This window comes from Pangasianodon hypophthalmus, chromosome 8, assembly GCF_027358585.1.
Source record: "Pangasianodon hypophthalmus isolate fPanHyp1 chromosome 8, fPanHyp1.pri, whole genome shotgun sequence".
Classification (NCBI taxonomy): Eukaryota; Metazoa; Chordata; class Actinopteri; order Siluriformes; family Pangasiidae; genus Pangasianodon; species Pangasianodon hypophthalmus.
Genome location: NC_069717.1, coordinates 7,294,174 through 7,310,723, shown reverse-complemented (window position 1 = coordinate 7,310,723; position 16,550 = coordinate 7,294,174). Strand labels below are relative to the sequence as shown.

General features: G+C 38.7%; 1 protein-coding gene across 2 annotated transcripts in view; it reads left to right on the top strand.

Moving 5' to 3' along the window:
- The window catches only part of pde4d (phosphodiesterase 4D, cAMP-specific), a 139,111-nt gene that overhangs the window by 47,497 nt on the left and 75,064 nt on the right, over window positions 1–16,550 (top strand). The window lies entirely within an intron of this gene.

Genomic DNA, 16,550 nt, shown 5'->3' with positions numbered 1-16,550 from the left:
CAAAGCACTAGCAGGGCTTCTGGGACAAGCAGATTTCTTGTATTTTTATTCATTGCTCTCTGGGTGGACAAGTAGTTAAAACAACCAGAAAATGAAAATAAAAACCCTACTCCTTTGTTGACCTTTGCTAACCGAGTAATACAGCAGTGGCGCATTAAAAAAATACCCCGCTCCATACTTTATTTCATATAAAATAATAATAATAATAATAAAATAATAAATACATTTATTATTATTATTATTATTTTATTTATAAAAGTAACTAAAATATTTAACACAGAAAGAAGAAAAGTTCTGTAAAAAAATCTGTAAAAGAATTACAAAAATTTAACATTTTACAATTTTAAAGATTACATAAAATTTTTTATCAAATCAGCTGATTCCAGTCAGTTCGTAATTATAAAAAAATTTTTTTAAAGGGAATTAATAAAAATTTGACATAAGTAATTTATCACAGTATTGTTTTTAAGATCGTCCTATTGCCCAGTACTACTTTTCAGAATCAGAAACAAGCATATACATGGAAACACTGATGAAACTAATAATAAAATAATAATATACTTTTTGTCCGATGTGAGGAGAGAACATCGCACCAAAACGTTGGCCAGTGACTTGCTGATTCCTTAATGGCACAAACATCACGTGGTTCTTTGTCAGAAGATGATAATAATCTTAAACCCATTTGTTTCCCTTCTGTATAAATTAGCTAACTGGCTGGCCATATTTTATTACATTACATTAGCTACCACCTTTTATCCTAGTCAGTTAGGTTTCCAGGCAACTAAAGCACGAGGGCAGCACACTGGAGCTTTAACTTGGCAGGTCGGCTAGCTAATAAATTTATGATTTGTCCACCCTACTTATCGTGTGTAAGTCAGAAATGCAACATGCTGGGTTAAGTAAAGCTGGACCAGGGTTAAGTAGTGCTGGTGGGATTAAAGCAGATGGACTGTGTCTAGCACCAGAAGTGATCAGGATGGGGGAGAAAACCCTCGCAGTTCAGTAATGAGACCTCAGCCGTCTGCTTTTCTTCATGCTATGTCATAAATTATACCCCATCTCTATCTCTCACCACCTTACAGTGCAGTGGATGACATTTCTGCGATGATCAGATCCTCCACCAGTCAGGATGATGGTATTACGGGCACGTTCGTTTAAAACAACACTTTCTCCTTTGGTTATAACAATCTCCTTCACGCTTAAACGATGTAGCCAGGGCCAGAATGGAAACTTGTAGAGAGATGATGTGTTTAATGTTGCTGAACAGCAGTTTAAGAAAAGAGATGGGCTTTTTCAGTGCTACCGAAAGGAAAAGTGTCACTGAATAGCATTTCCATGATTGTCCACATTCTGTATAGTGATTGCATTTTCACAATAGTTATTAATATTAGGCAGAGGGACTGCTAGAAGAACCCTTTTGGCCACAGGTCAATGCACATCAGAGAACAATGAGACAGATTTGATTGTATGGGCTTTAGAGGGTCACTCTTTATTTAATCATCTGTTCATTTGAAGGAAGAGATGACAGCACACCATGTCTTATTACACGAGCTCTCTAAATACGCAGGAGTGCTCAAACTTTGCCAAGGTTTGCTCTGTCAACATCTCCATTCAATCTCCTTCCACTGATGCATCCAATATTCCTACGTCCATGTGTGTATGTGTGTGCGTGCTTCAGGTTTCTGAATGTGTGTTTCATGCTTATGTAATTCTGATGAGCTGATTTATGTGTGTGTGAATCACTTACAGGGGTGCTAATTAATGTCTAGCTGTGGTAGAGCGTGGAGAAGGTTAGATGTCTGTCTAATTGCCTGTTTAAAATATGAGGCAGCTGCTGTTCTGTTCTGTACTGATTGACAGCCCAGTGACCTGAGAAGGTTGTTTGTCACTTGCTGTACACAATTCGTACATCACATCTTTGTAGACAGACACCAAAGCTTCACCCCCTGTGGTTATTTTCAGCTTGAGATGACCTGTAATGAAGATATCTTCATACTGGGGAAGTTGTGTTGCATAATCATGTATCAGGTGTTTGTAGTCCTTGAAAGACACATGTAATGCATATTAGAGGCCATTTGGCCACTTTTTGATATATATATATCAAAAAAAAAAAAAAAAAAAAAAAAAAAAAAAATTTATATATATATATATATATATATGGTTGTCTTGTTGCTTTCTTGTAACCTTTTGTTTTGTCTTTAATGGCCAGTAAAATGTCTTTTGTATCTGCCTCTGTTCCTGTAAAAGATTGAGAATGTCATCTGATCTGGCTGTTCTGTTCCGCAGATAAACAATCTTACTTTAGGTTTAGATCATTATTTTGACTAAAAAAGCATTTTAAGCATTCTACACAATGTTATGTAGTGGCACCAGTGACACACTGGTGACCTGTTTTTGTAATCATATAATCAACGCAAGTACAAAAATAAAATTTGTAATGGCCAAGCTACATAGAATTCCTTGCTCACATAGATCCAGATAAGCACCTAACATGACTGAATGGCAACAACACGTACAGAACATTGTAATGCTTAACCGTTAAGGATTAATTTATGGCTGTAAATAAGGCCATTTGCCGTGGTTATGTTTTGCTTCACACTGCGCTTCATGTTACCACTTTTGACTAGCGCCATGGACAAATGAACACACCTCTGTTCATACATATTTAAACATTCTGTTTTAATTGCTGACGTTTTTAACAAACCATGTAGTCAGTTTGCTAAATAAAATGAAAAATTTGAAAACTTTCTGAGCTAATGACTAGCCCTGTAGCTAGTCTCTGCTACAGTCAGCTGCATTCAGCTAAATACTTTACATAAACAGATGTTATTGGAGTGCAACAAAGGTGCTACAATAGCTGAGCTGGTTTGCTGGGAGTCGCTGAAGTACGGACAGATTTTTTTCATACGTTGATCGACTCTGACACAGTATTTTTTGAAGTACTTGGTTCAGTCCACTGAAATACTTGATGGGTATACATACAGACTGTCTCCCATCATGGTATTGGCAAATATATGTATTTCAAAAATAATTTAGGTTTTCTTATAACCGTTGGTGCAGGTTGTAACCTGGTAAAGAGTGGTGTAATTTTAAAAAACAGTTGAGGTTAAAATGAGGAAGTGTGGTTAGGTGAAATACTAAAAGATGATATCCAATCAACTTATCACCTCTCATACACTTTAAAAGCCAAGTGTGCCTATGTGGACACTTAATTACATTTCCATTATAGATTGCATGTCTATTTTAGTGGTACAAAAACCATATTTGGGCGATACGGTTGGCGCAGCAGGTAGCATCATTCCTCGTAGCTCCAGGGTTCTCAAGTAGTTTTGCCTGTTCTCGCAGTGTCCAAGTGGGATTCCTCTGGGTTCTCTGATTTCCTCCCACCTCTCAAAAATATGTAAGATTAATGAATGAATGAAGGAAGGAAAGAAGGAATGAAGGAAATGAGTTGTATGAAATGAGACAGGACTTTTATGCCTTTGCTTGAAATCATGAAAAGGCTATATTATCTGTTTGTCTTGAGAGGAGATAATGTTGGTGCCATTATGAACCAAAGTGAATTTACATTATTTCTGTCCATAAAGACTTAAAATTGTTCGATGACCTTCCACATGAACAATTTGCACAAAAATTGAGCCCACTATTCCTAAATCAGATCATCAATCATCATTATCAGAGCTTGGCTAAAGCTCAGATTCAAAGAGTTAAATCAGTTTTTATGTTCACTTAGTGCTCTGTTTGTCTCTAACGTAGGCTAGTGCTGTGAAGTTTATTGTGCTAAAACTATTGTCCAAAGTGTTCAATATCCCTGAGAGAGAAGTCTTTTTTTGGCTCCAGACTCAATAAAGGCAATAAGTGTCAGGTGTTGTTTGGCTCCTTGCACAAACTCAAGCCTGGGTCCTTGATAAAGATGGCAGGGACTTTCTTAGCCCTTTGTTGATTGACAGGCCAATTGAGAGCCAATAGAGAAGCACATTGGTAATGTTAGCCTGCCTGTTACCTCACATACCTGAGAGACGGGTATAATTTGCTGTGTGTGTATGCGTATGCGTGTGTGTGTGTGTAACGCAGCTTTCCACACAATCTAATAAATAACTTTCAAACTGTTATTGTCATGTGTCATGATTGTCATGTATAAAGAGGGTCTGCACTGTAATGTCTTGATTATAAGCCGACATTCACTTTAGTTAGTGACAAAGCAACAGGCCACCAATCATTGTGGTGAACATGAACAACACAGAGCCATGATTTCAGCGACAGAGGCAAGTGACAAAGCACCAGTGTGGAGGTGGGTGATTTTCTCAATTCTATGCATATTAGATATGACATGGTCATGCGACAAATCCAAACAATTGGCTTGAGTGATTACTTGAACCAGTCATGGCAGATGTTGTCCAACATTTCTTTAGTTCCCCACTCACAAATGTAGTTCCTACCTGCATTTAAGCAGCCTCTACACAACCACGAAAGAAAAACTACAAGAGACAATATGTCACATGTCATGTATGTCATATGAGCAATATGTCAAAAATACCATATCATGATTATTACAACATCCAGGTTTGCCAAAAGAGTCTCACACTGTGGTGTAGCAGGTGGCATTGCTGCCTCACAGCTCCATGGTCCTCAATCCCGAGTTTGAGTTACTGTCTATACAGTTTTTTACATGTTCTCCCCCTTTCCATGTAGATTTCCTCCAGGTACCTTGGTTTCACCTCCCAAAACATGCCAGTTGATGGACTCTAAATTGCCCCTAGGTGTGAATGAGCATGTCTGATGCCCGTGATCAGGATAAAGCAGCTACTGATGATGAATACACTTGTGACTTTATGCTCCCATTTGCTTACCCTAAAGATTTTCCCTTCCCAAAAACAGTATATTTCCAAGTCTCACCTTTTCTTCATTGGATAATTTCACCTGGATACAGTACACTTTGATCTAAGAACTGCTGCAATCATAAAGACTGTCCTGTGCTCATCCCAGAACTCTTATTTACAGTATTCTCATACTGAACACTTCTTCTTCATGTTGTCTCAGGGAATCTGTCCTCGCCACTCTCTATTCTGGCTTGCTCATTAGGGAACTAAATCTACATCCGTGTTTCTGTAAAGCTGCTTTGTGAATGTCCACTGTTAAAAGTGCTATACAATTAAACTTCATTTGATTCTGAAAAGAGGGGAAATCAAAACAGAAATATGTATTTGACTTCTGATCTGCTACTTGTCAATCATTCCTGATTTCTCAGGAAAGCAATTTTTAATGTTATATAGACGTATAGCCCACCTTTATCCTCTAGTATGTTTTTGTATTGCTCAGAAAATCAACTGAAACACTTTAGGGAAAGTCTGAAAATCCTCCAGCAGCACACATGCCTAGAAATATTGACACACAAGAAGCACAAGATCTCCTCTTCTCCCCAGCTCTATTTATAGAAGTTCATTTAGCTTTTGCAGTGGGCTGCCCATCACCAGGTAGAGAATGGACATTACCTGGCTTAATCCCTCTCCCTCCCTCCCTCCCTCCCTCCGCCCCCAGCCCAAGGGGTTACAGATAGCACCCGTGTATCTCTCCCCATCAGTCTGCTGCTGTAATGGGAACAGCAGCTGTCACTGAGGCTGGAGCAGTCGCCTTATTCACACTTGATATACGCTAGTTTCCATGGTGAGCTGTAACAGATTTCATAATCCCCGGACTCTCCGTTTAATTGCAGATTGAATCATAATAAAGTTAGGATGCACAGAAATGGGCGATGAAATGTGCCAGAGTTATTTTTAACCATCTTTGGTGGCTGGAGTCTGGAAGAAGGGAGGGTTTTATTTATTTATTAATGTATGAGTTCGTCTTTGTGTAGAGATTCAATTGAAGGATCAAATAATAAATTTGCCAACCGCAGAGACAGTGCAATAACCGCATGTATAAATGTTTTTGTAGGTAAATTGAATGGGAAAGATAGAGACTATAAGGAAGCAATAAAGAGCCACACACACACACACACACACAGACATCCAGAAATAGGATTCAAATGATGAAATCTAATTCATATCTCTAGCTGATTCTGCTATAAAGGTGGTGTCGATAATACACATGCAGGAGAAGTGCTTCAGGACTGAACTAAGAAACTGGCACAGAAAAATGCATAGAATAACAAATTTCAGCTGGTAACAGTAAATAATCAGCTAAATCCTTGCAAAAAATAATTAGCAAGAAACATATTGCAGTGATAGGCTGACAGATACCTGCTGACACATAGACAGTGACCATGGAACCATCTGTCATCATTTTATCAAAGCTTTGCAGGAAATCAGGGAAATGTATATAAATGAAAAGACCTTGGATAAGCGCATTTAACTGTGTCAATTTGTGCCTGTGTGTGTGTGTGTGTGTGTGTGTGTGTCTGTGTGTGTGTGTGTGTGTGTCTTTCCGACTCCTCAAGTGCTTAATTGGCTCTGGTGGGGTTGGTTAGGACTGTTTCATTACAGTGTTTAGCGTCATAGAGACAGACTAGGGTCCCAAGTGTGCCGTTTGCTTATATGAAGGGCGTTTGTCATTATGAAGAGCGTCTGGCCTGCAAGTGAGAACTCCTCAGGGGCGTGAGACAGAAAGAGGTAGACAGAGAGGGATGGTCTATGGTTGGGGGGGGCGCAGAAAGAAAGAAAATGTGTAGTGTTGTGAACGGCTGTTAATAATATTGGAATACACGACTGACTCTGTCTATGTATTATGCATAAGCTTTATGAAAAGCATATAGTCAATTCCAAGTGGAGAAAAATACACTTTATTTTGCACTTGAAATAATTATAACCACTGTTAATGCAGCTGTGGGTGGTTCTCTGAACAGGCACAAAGCTTGACGCTGAACTAAATGCCATTATTGAAAGAGATTTTCTACAGAGACTAACCAGCATTTATGTTTAGTCTGCATACACTCTCAGAGCAAATAGTACTATTTACCTTTCCTTGTCACTTGGGTGGTACCCTTAAGGTACATTTTTTTAAGTTAGGTACTTTAATATGTATCATTCACCTGAAATGTAACCATTTAAAGTACCTAAATGGACCATAATGGTTTTAAAGGCATTTTTAGAGTAAAGGTTTAAAGGTACGCTTTAGGTAAAGATACAAAAGGTGTGCCCTTGAGGGTACCACCCAAGACAAGTACAGCTTAATGCCCTTTTTTTCCTGAGTGTATTGGAAAAATCTAATGATGCTACAGCTAGCCATGTTCTTTTAATTAGACCCTGATCTTCTTTATGCAGGAGATCATATGAGCATGAATGTGCTGTACCTTCCTGGAGAATTTGCCCAGCAAACAAAAATACCAGCTCTTGACATTTCCTTTTCCCCCCAGTGACTGTTTTTCCACAAAATGTCACTCATTTGAATATTTTGCTCTTTACATCCAGCAGCCCAGAGGCCTTCACTCTCTGTCAAAAGATCTGCCACAGAGTGTAAACAGTCCTCACTGAATTATTTCCATCAAGAAAGATCTATTTTTACATCCCAGTGTGTAGATATGATGAATTATGTATTTCCATTTAGGCTTCAAAGGTTATAATATTTATGATGCTATGTATCACATTAATTACTTATTACGTAAGTGTGATTCAACAGTGCACTGCACTTTTTACTTTAACTCAGATAAAAATAGGATTTAAGTGATGGGGGTGGAGAAAGATAACAGCTAGCATTATTAAGCAAGGAATAATACATGATGGGGAGCGTTGTTATAGGAAAAAAATCATCGGGGTAGTGTGATGCAGTGTGATGTATATTATACAATAATTATAAGCCTATTATGATTTTTGTTAAAAATAAACGTTATTTAATAAAATTTAGCACAACATTATCATAAATAGGATTAGATGCTACAAGATTGTGTTTAACTTTACAGATAAATTTAAGATTACAGTTTATTTTAATATTGGTCTCTTGCTATCTGACTATCGGATCTTTGAGAATAGTGTAATTTTTCTTCTTGCCTTGCTGTCCATTTTACCTTGTTATCATTTTATTTTTTTAGTGAATGATAAAACACAGTAGTATATATAGATACAGGCAACAGAATGGTGGCTAATGGGATATGAATCTGGTTGAGTTTATTATTTGAATTCCTGTAGATTTGCCTGGTTTTGCCCAATTTATTTCTAGATGCATCATTTCCAGGCGCTGGTCCAAATGCCATTTACCAGTGAAATTATGCATGGAGTGTACAATAGATGCCACATTCTAGGCCACAGCACCTCTAGTCACCAAGGCAGTTTTCTCAGCAGTGTTTCAATTCCAGCACCCACTTAGAGTTCCAGTACCATTGACATTTGCGGGATAAATGTTGTGTTGTTGATGGCAGTCCAGCAAAATGAGGCTTGTCCTGTCTTGTTTAATGTGCATTTGTACTTGTTAGTGGTGGGTATTTTTTTGGCAGGGATGCTTTATTCTGACTGCCGCAGGGTGGCATATGGAGCATTATTGGATTGGAAGGAGTAAATATTTTGCAGGGTATGTAGTGTATAAATGTTACTGCAGACACAGGTCAAGTCAGATCACCTTTATTTATACGGTTTATTTAAAGTCAGTAAGTATCAGCCAAAGTGCACAGTGACACCAAGTTATTTTTTGTTTGCAGTCAAATAAAATAAAATGTGAATCTGAATTAGAGTCAGAAATCTATAAATAAAACAACAAAAGAGATATTATCTACAATATCTATTGTAATTGTAATCTATTGTAATTAAATTAAATAAATTAGAATAAAATGATCTAAAATCTATTGTGGGGGATAAGGTCTGTAAAGAAGGCTTTTGATACACTTAGGCTTGCTTTCTCAGTATTATTAAGCAAGTCTTTAACTAAAATGACACTAGAATAACATAATTTAACGTTTTGTTCAAGGGCTAGATGGATGGTTCCATAACCGTACTCTGTCAGATTGTTGTCTCGAGACATTACACACTCATTAAAAATCCCCCTGAGAGGATGATTCATTCATGCATACTGGCCATTGAGGGACAGTAGATCAATACACACCCGGGCAACAGATCGATATTCAGCAGTGCTTCAAATTCCCTTTTGACATTTTTGTCTTCTCCATGTGGATCAAGGGATTCTTATCTGCTGCTTCAGCATTGCCTTCTGAAAGCCCTGTGGGAGTTCAGTATCAGGCTAGCCTGCTGTGCCTGTGCCTTTTCCCCTTATTTAGCCTAGTGGGGGGAAATGCCTAGTAAACCTTATAGTGAGCAAAATCTATATGATTTTTAACAAGGAGTTTGTAATAATAGCTGTAATAAACCCACTGGTACAAACCCCACCTCTCACTAACCATTCATAAGTTCATATACGAGTTGGTATACAAACAATAGCTTTCGGGCAATTCTTGGATTCAAACCATTTTTTCAGACTCAGTATTTTAAAACTCAAAATTTTCCAATCATTAGCTCAGATGCTCACCCACTCAGCCAACACTGCCTCCCCTACTTTTCTTAAGCTTATTATAAGAACTTAAACTGTCAAATATGTGTGATCTGAATAATTTTGGATCACATTCATCTGTTTAAATGGCCTGAAATTAAGAGAGATTATGTCATGTTTCTCTTTATTCGGGTACTGTTGAATGGTGGCTTGATGTGGGTTCAGAAAATCATGTGATCTCATTTATCATGCGTATTGTATTTAATTTAAGAACCCACAAATTGCTCTATTAGACCACATCTAAAGCAGGCGGGCTCTCAATCAGGTACGCTTTGTCTTACTACTCTCTCTTTTTTTTTTCTTTTTCTTTTTTAATTTAAAAAGGGATTTACATAAACCCACTCAAGGTCGGCTGATGATGTTTGGTATTATTTGTACTGCTGTGGTTATTGTTTGTCAGAGAATAAGCTCGTATATTACTGAATAATTTTTTTAAGTTGTATTATTATTGTATTATGGTTTCTAAGTTTATGTTTTAAATACCAATGTTAAAACACTAATGGTTTATCAAGTGATTTTAAAAAAAAAGCCTTGCCACATTGCAGTATTGAAAAAGAGCTGAACCTTCGATTTGTACATGTATAGTTAGTACATGAGTTAAATAAGCCTTGATCCCCGTTCGTCCTGGTCCATGATCATCACCTCATATGTCTTTATTTCACAATTGTTATTTAATCAAGTCTCTTTCAGCTCCACTGGGTCGTAGTTCTCTGCTAGTGTTCATAATGTGGTTTTTAATCTAATTTTTGCTGCCCTTGATTCTGCTGATATGCCCTGTGCGAAGGCCAGATAAAAAAAAAAGTAGAGAGAAGAAAGTGGCCTTTCAGTAGAAGGGAAAGGATGTGATTAATGGCTACTGAGTGAAAGGAAGGGAGCAAATGAAAATAGCCACCTCTCGTCCTCATCATGTGCTTGTAGTATCAGATTCATTAGATCCGGCACTTATCAGAACAGCAGAGAGCACTAAGAGGAACCTGCTCCCTCAGGAGCTCTCTCCTGGGTTTTGGAGCAGGTGTCAGAATTGTGAGAAGACTGCAGATGTGACTATGCATTTATTATTCTCTGTAGTCATATTATTACAAATATGTGGCACTGTATTGCCTACCAGAATCTGGTCCAAAGCAGAAAAGATAAATATTAAAAAAATGAAATGTGGATACCTTTGAATTCTTTCACAGTGTCATTTTGGTGCAGAGCATCATAAAACCGTATTCCCACCAGCAACAAAGGATGGGTTCTCTGGTGTCCTCCCACCTCCTGAAAACATCTCATTAGACGGATTGGGTACTCTAAATTGCCCCTAGGTGTGAATGAGGTTCCGGGTGTGTGTGTGTGTGAGTGAGCGCGCGTGCAAAGTCCTGGATGTGTGTGCAAAGTCCTGGCATCATATACAGTGTGTATTTCTGTCTTGCACCCAGTGTTCCCGGGATTGGCTCCAGATTCACCAGGATAAAGCGCTTTGGTTTTCATGCGCACCCGAGTACTGGTAGAGTGTTTGTGTCTGCCAAATTGAGCCAAACTAAAGACAAAATTTGATTGGTCTTCACCAAGGTTAGTATGACCGCACTCTCAGGGTGCTTTCACACCTGTTAGTGAGTTTGTGCCTATCAGAGCATACTTTTAGGTGCTGCTATTTGACACGAAACCTTTTTTTTGGAGGGTGGATGGTTCTTCCATTTTCTGTCTAATTTGCCCTTGGCTGATTCCCACCCATCAGTTAGTTCCTACCTATCCGCCCTCTTCCACATACATGAGCTCACAGACGCCCACAATTGGCTAGTGTTGCTCCGATTGCCGAGGAGAGAGAGCAGGCCATCTCTCCCATCCAGAGACCACAGCCAGTTTTGTTTTGTTTCTTGGGCTGTGTCATATTCCGGATTCGAACTTGTGATTTCTGGATGATATGGCAAAAGCTTATCCGTCGTCCTCACTAAACATAAACAAGCCCAAAAAAACATGATCGCTCAAAATGTATTCATAAAACTTGTTCCTTTTAAAGTCAGAAATACGGCAATAGAATAAGACAAACAGACTTTGGCCAAATGTGCATCACAAAATCACAAAAATCACAAGCACAGAGAACACAGGGGCAGCAATTATATGATTAGGTGATTACATAAATAACTAGTTTAAATCATTTCGTGTGTCACATCTACGCATTTATATTTCTCTTGTTGTTCAATAGTCTAATCATTGTCTTATAATTAGTCACTATAGTAATTTCAACATAACAGCCAAACATGGAGCAGAATAGAACTCTGATCGTCTGCCAGCGGAAGACTGTTTCAGTGGCATTTCTGGCAAGGTGACACTGCACACTCTGAGAGAAGATTCCATGTTGTTCTCTTCTGCAAATAACACACAAAAATACCTCAACTCTGTTGACTACAGCAGAGAGAGAGAGAAAGAGAGAATCGAGCGAGCAAGCGAGCGAGAGCGCACATAAGAGCTGTGTGGAGGAGGAAGAGCAAGCGGGTGGCTTTTGCCCTGTTCTCTCTCTTACCTCAGATCCAGCAGGCAGCGCTTCACTGATGTTATAGCAACCCCGCTCTCTACCTGCATCCAAACCTCCAAACCTTCTCTTCTGTTCTTCTACATTACACAACACTTCTATTTTTACTGCCTCAACAAAATCTCTGCTTTGTTTCCTTCACTAAGGGAGAATGGTGCTCAGTCTCATAAAAAGGGAGAAATAAGGACTGATGGACTTACACACACGTTAAAAGAATTGATTGTGTATGTGGTCTGAGTGCCTGTTTAATTATTGCTTTGACCTAATAATTCAAGAAAAAATGGCACGGTTGATAAGATGTATTATTCTCCTGTTTTCATTCGTGTAGGTCCAATCGTGAGGTGGATTGTGGGTGGATTATATATGACTTTCTTGAATATTTATCTCTAGTGTCTTCCTCACTTTCTCCCTTTTTTGTTTGTTTCCATGTTCTGGTTTTGTGCACGTAGTAAGTTTTATACAAAAAGCTTCACTGCCCTTTGCTCTAAATTAGTGGCCAAGTTTCAGTTTGCACCATTACCCTCACACTAGTGTTCACACTACAAGCAACAACATGAAAAGTGACGATTCATTTTCTATGGACGTGCGTAACACAGTGCCCTGATTTCAGCAACACTGGCAAGCAACAAACTGACAGCAAAACAAGCCACATTTGAATAGAGATTTTCTCAATTCACAAAGCATTAACAAATGTTTCTCAGTTCAATAGTGTCGTTGAAGCTCTCAATATTGAATTGTGATTGAAATACAGATATATCACTGATAAAGTTTACAGACTACATTCCGCTGATATTGAAAAGGAAACATAAGTTTGTATAAAATAATACTGTTGATATTTTGTTGCAACAAAGCGCGAGGACAACTGACCTGAGCGCCGAGTAGTATCAGCGAGCATGGTGCATGATTCCATAAACTGTACCTTCACTCTCAGGCAAAGTGTAGACCCTGGTGAGTGTATGTGTTTCAGTGCTCGCTGAACTGAAGTGCGCACTCTCTCTCTCTCTCTCTCTCTCTCTCACATGCGACAGTTTCTCTGCATGCCCACATTACTGCTCCACACTTGTGCAAAATACTCGGCTGCTCTTGCACTCTCTATTAAAGATACTATTTAAACATCTTAAAGATTTTTTTATCAGACTACTTGTATTGAAGCAAGATGCTGTAGTTCATCCTTTTGCTATCTTTGCACAGTACAGTTTGCAGTCTGCTTTGCTTTGATTGCCATTGTGAAAATTGTCTGTTCATTAGCACAACAACATACACTAGGCTTACAGCACATAGTATCACATGGTATTGGATACTGGAATCCGACCGATACCAGTATCTGTATTGATGTATTCCTAGAACCCATACTGAGAATTGTAGTATTGTTGCATTTGGTACCACAGTACAGGACAGCGTGTGCTCAGGACTAGAGCTGAAGAACTAGCATGATTACCTCTGACCCTGGCAAGAAGACAACACTAAGATTCATGATCTAAAGTAAAAGCCAAGGAGGAACCGAATGTCCTTTGCTTTCTCATTTGCTCATTTGAGATACGGTTACAAATCTTCTATATTCAATATTACGTCATAAATATAACTCCCTTTGGATTGCATTTTAAAACAGAGTTTAAATAGACATTTGAAAGTCTTAAAAGAAATAGACATTGACATTGACAAGACTTTGCCAGGTTTGTTCATCACGTTGTTGTAATTATTAATACAGGTTGCGTCAGGCTATTTTGTAAATCATTTCCCACAGTTCACAGCCTCGCAATTTAAGTGGCACTTAAGCTCCTCTGACGACTTCTTGCTCTAGCCTGTAGCAGCAGACCCCATTGCTCTAACCGCCAGTTAATCCATCAAACAGAGGAGAAGGGTTGATTGCTTTGTGACACTAATTGCGCCTTCTCGTGAACATGTCACAGCTGGGTTTCTCAGAGTACTGATACCTGAGGTGTGACAGAGTTTGTTTTGGTCACTCTTGGGCCCTCTGCTAATAGGATTTATTGCTTAACATTGTTCTATTTGCTGCAATTTGTCTTGCTGTTTCTTAGCGTATTAATAATGTTTAAGATTTGCCAACAAAAAAAACAACAAAGCTGTAATTGATTAATGCCTTTAGGGAGAAAATCTAATGACATCCAACACATCAGTTAATCATTACAACTTGCAGTGTTCCATAAGGAAGATATTTAGATATAATTTAGCCTCACACTGCGAGAGCACAGCTACTGATTTGATGCCCTAGTTGCTTGGATTTGCTTGCCTGGAGCACTTGATGAATGTGTTGTTCCTCTTCAGAGCTTATTTTCCCAAATGCATTTAAACTACATTGAGCGAGCGTTTAAAGTGAAATTTGCTGTATAATTTCAAAATGATTTTTGCCCTGCACTGAAGCTTTTCTGTCCACGTTTAGTTGTTTTGTAAGAGCTGTTGAGCCTGAGCACTAGACACAAACGAAAACAGAAAACGCACCAAATCTTACATGATTTTGAGAGACCGTTTAATGGTCAAGTGCTTATTCTTTTTAGCACTCTCTATTATCCAATAGAAAGGCAAATGGCCAGAAACTGAGAGCCTGTTCTGAGCACTTTAGAATAAATTTAAAGTGTGCCCTAATTAGTCCTTTACTAGTTTCCAAATTATTTTATATTGGACCTTTATGTTATGTAGAAAACTTTGCAGGACGGATAAAACAGACTATTAGAATGGACTCTTGGATTTATTGCAATTCTTGTGATCCTGGACAGTGTTGCAGGGGATCCAGAACCTTTCCCGGGAACACTGGGAGTGAGGTGGGAATACCTTTTTCTTAGATGTTGTATCAATCCAGATGCCTGTTTTTGTTCTCTGTATTTTTATGCCTCTGCCACTGAATGGCTAGCTAAGATTTTTGCATTGGGTCTGTCCATGTGTCTGTCCAAGTTTCTAGATTCTCATTAGCAGGATATGTCAAGAACAGTGGTTGAATGTTTGTAGGATTTATATGGAATTATTTGTAACCAGCAAATGAACTGATTAGATTTTGGAATTGATCCAAACAGGGTCAAGGTCACAGCAAGGTCAAATGTCTGAAAAAGGTTTTCTCCTTCAATAGCTTCCTTTCTGTTTGAAGTGTATATTAAGTAGATATATTAAGGGTACTTATATATTGTATAGATTTATTAAGGGTATTTCTGGCATATAAATTAGTAACAAGAAGGACTAAACTTGCTGGTGGCAAAGGCATCCCTATCAATACATCAGCGTCAAGTTGTTCTTTTAGCCGCTCCCACTAGGGGTCACCACAGCAGATGATTGGTCCGCATGTTTGATTTGGCACAGGTTTTATCCTGGATGCCCTTCCTGATGCAGCCCTCCCATTTCTGGCACTGAGAGTACACTTCCAGTGGCTGGGTTGGTTCTCTGCCCGGGAATTGAACCCGGGCCGCGGAATGACGGCGCGGGATCCTTAGCCACTAGACCTCAGACATCAGCGTCAAGTACAACTTGTTAAAACTGGACTATTGAGCATCCACTCAGCTTTTTCAGCAGATGATCACATGACTTAGTGTGTCCAAACGTACTCATGGAGTAAAAGTGGTAACACTATAAGGTCTACAAATAAGCAATATATGAATACTTATCTTAAGCTCTCATAATGATGAATTAAACATGCACTAATCTTTAGTTCATCAGGAAGTAATGAAGCATATACACTAAGAGCCTCTGAATCTTATATGAATAACTATTAATAATAATAGATAAGTATTAATATCTTGTTATTTAACTCTGGTAATTAATATCCTGTCTTGTGCAGTATTAATAAACATTTACATTCTCTTTTTTGTACACAATGTAGGTTAACCACAACCTTAGGGCTATTTAAGTAACTACACTGTAAGTAACTTCATTTTGTCCTGATTTTACCACAAAAACAAATGCGAAATAGAAAATATTGTTAAAACATATGGCCCTACAGTCACTGCTAAGCCTCTGAAGATAAGCAGCTCTGGCAGCTGCTTGTTCACTCATTCATCATTTGCCATTCCTCCACAAATAAACCCTCTTTAGCTTCCACTGTCGCTTTCTGAGCTCGTAAACGATGTGCAGTAGAAGGCGAATGCCACAACAGATACACATTCTATTACACACAGCTGGAGTTATAGCGCTCTGTAGAGCCATTGTGCTAAAGTTGTCCATTATGGACAGCATTTGTTTGCTACTCAGGCTCTACCTAAAATACTCCAGCTCACTGGTCCTGTTTCATGACAATGCCACCTGTGAGACCATTATTATAAGGAAAGGAAATGCAACCTGTGCCATTAAATGAAAGAAGTGCCAGCGTCAGGGAAAACATAATAAACACTGGAGACAGATAAGGAACGCTGGTGCAATGCAGAAAGTCTATTTCAGGAAGCCGGGAGACTGGCTGGTGGGTGAGATAGAAACCCAGTGGGATGCTCATTCTGAACTTCTCCACTCACATGTGTGAGCCTCCCTGCTGATTCCTCATGAATTCCTGTCTCCATATCAGAGGTTTGCAGTTATGTCATGACGGACTAGAGTTAATGCCTGTCCTCATCGGTAGAGTACATGATTGTAA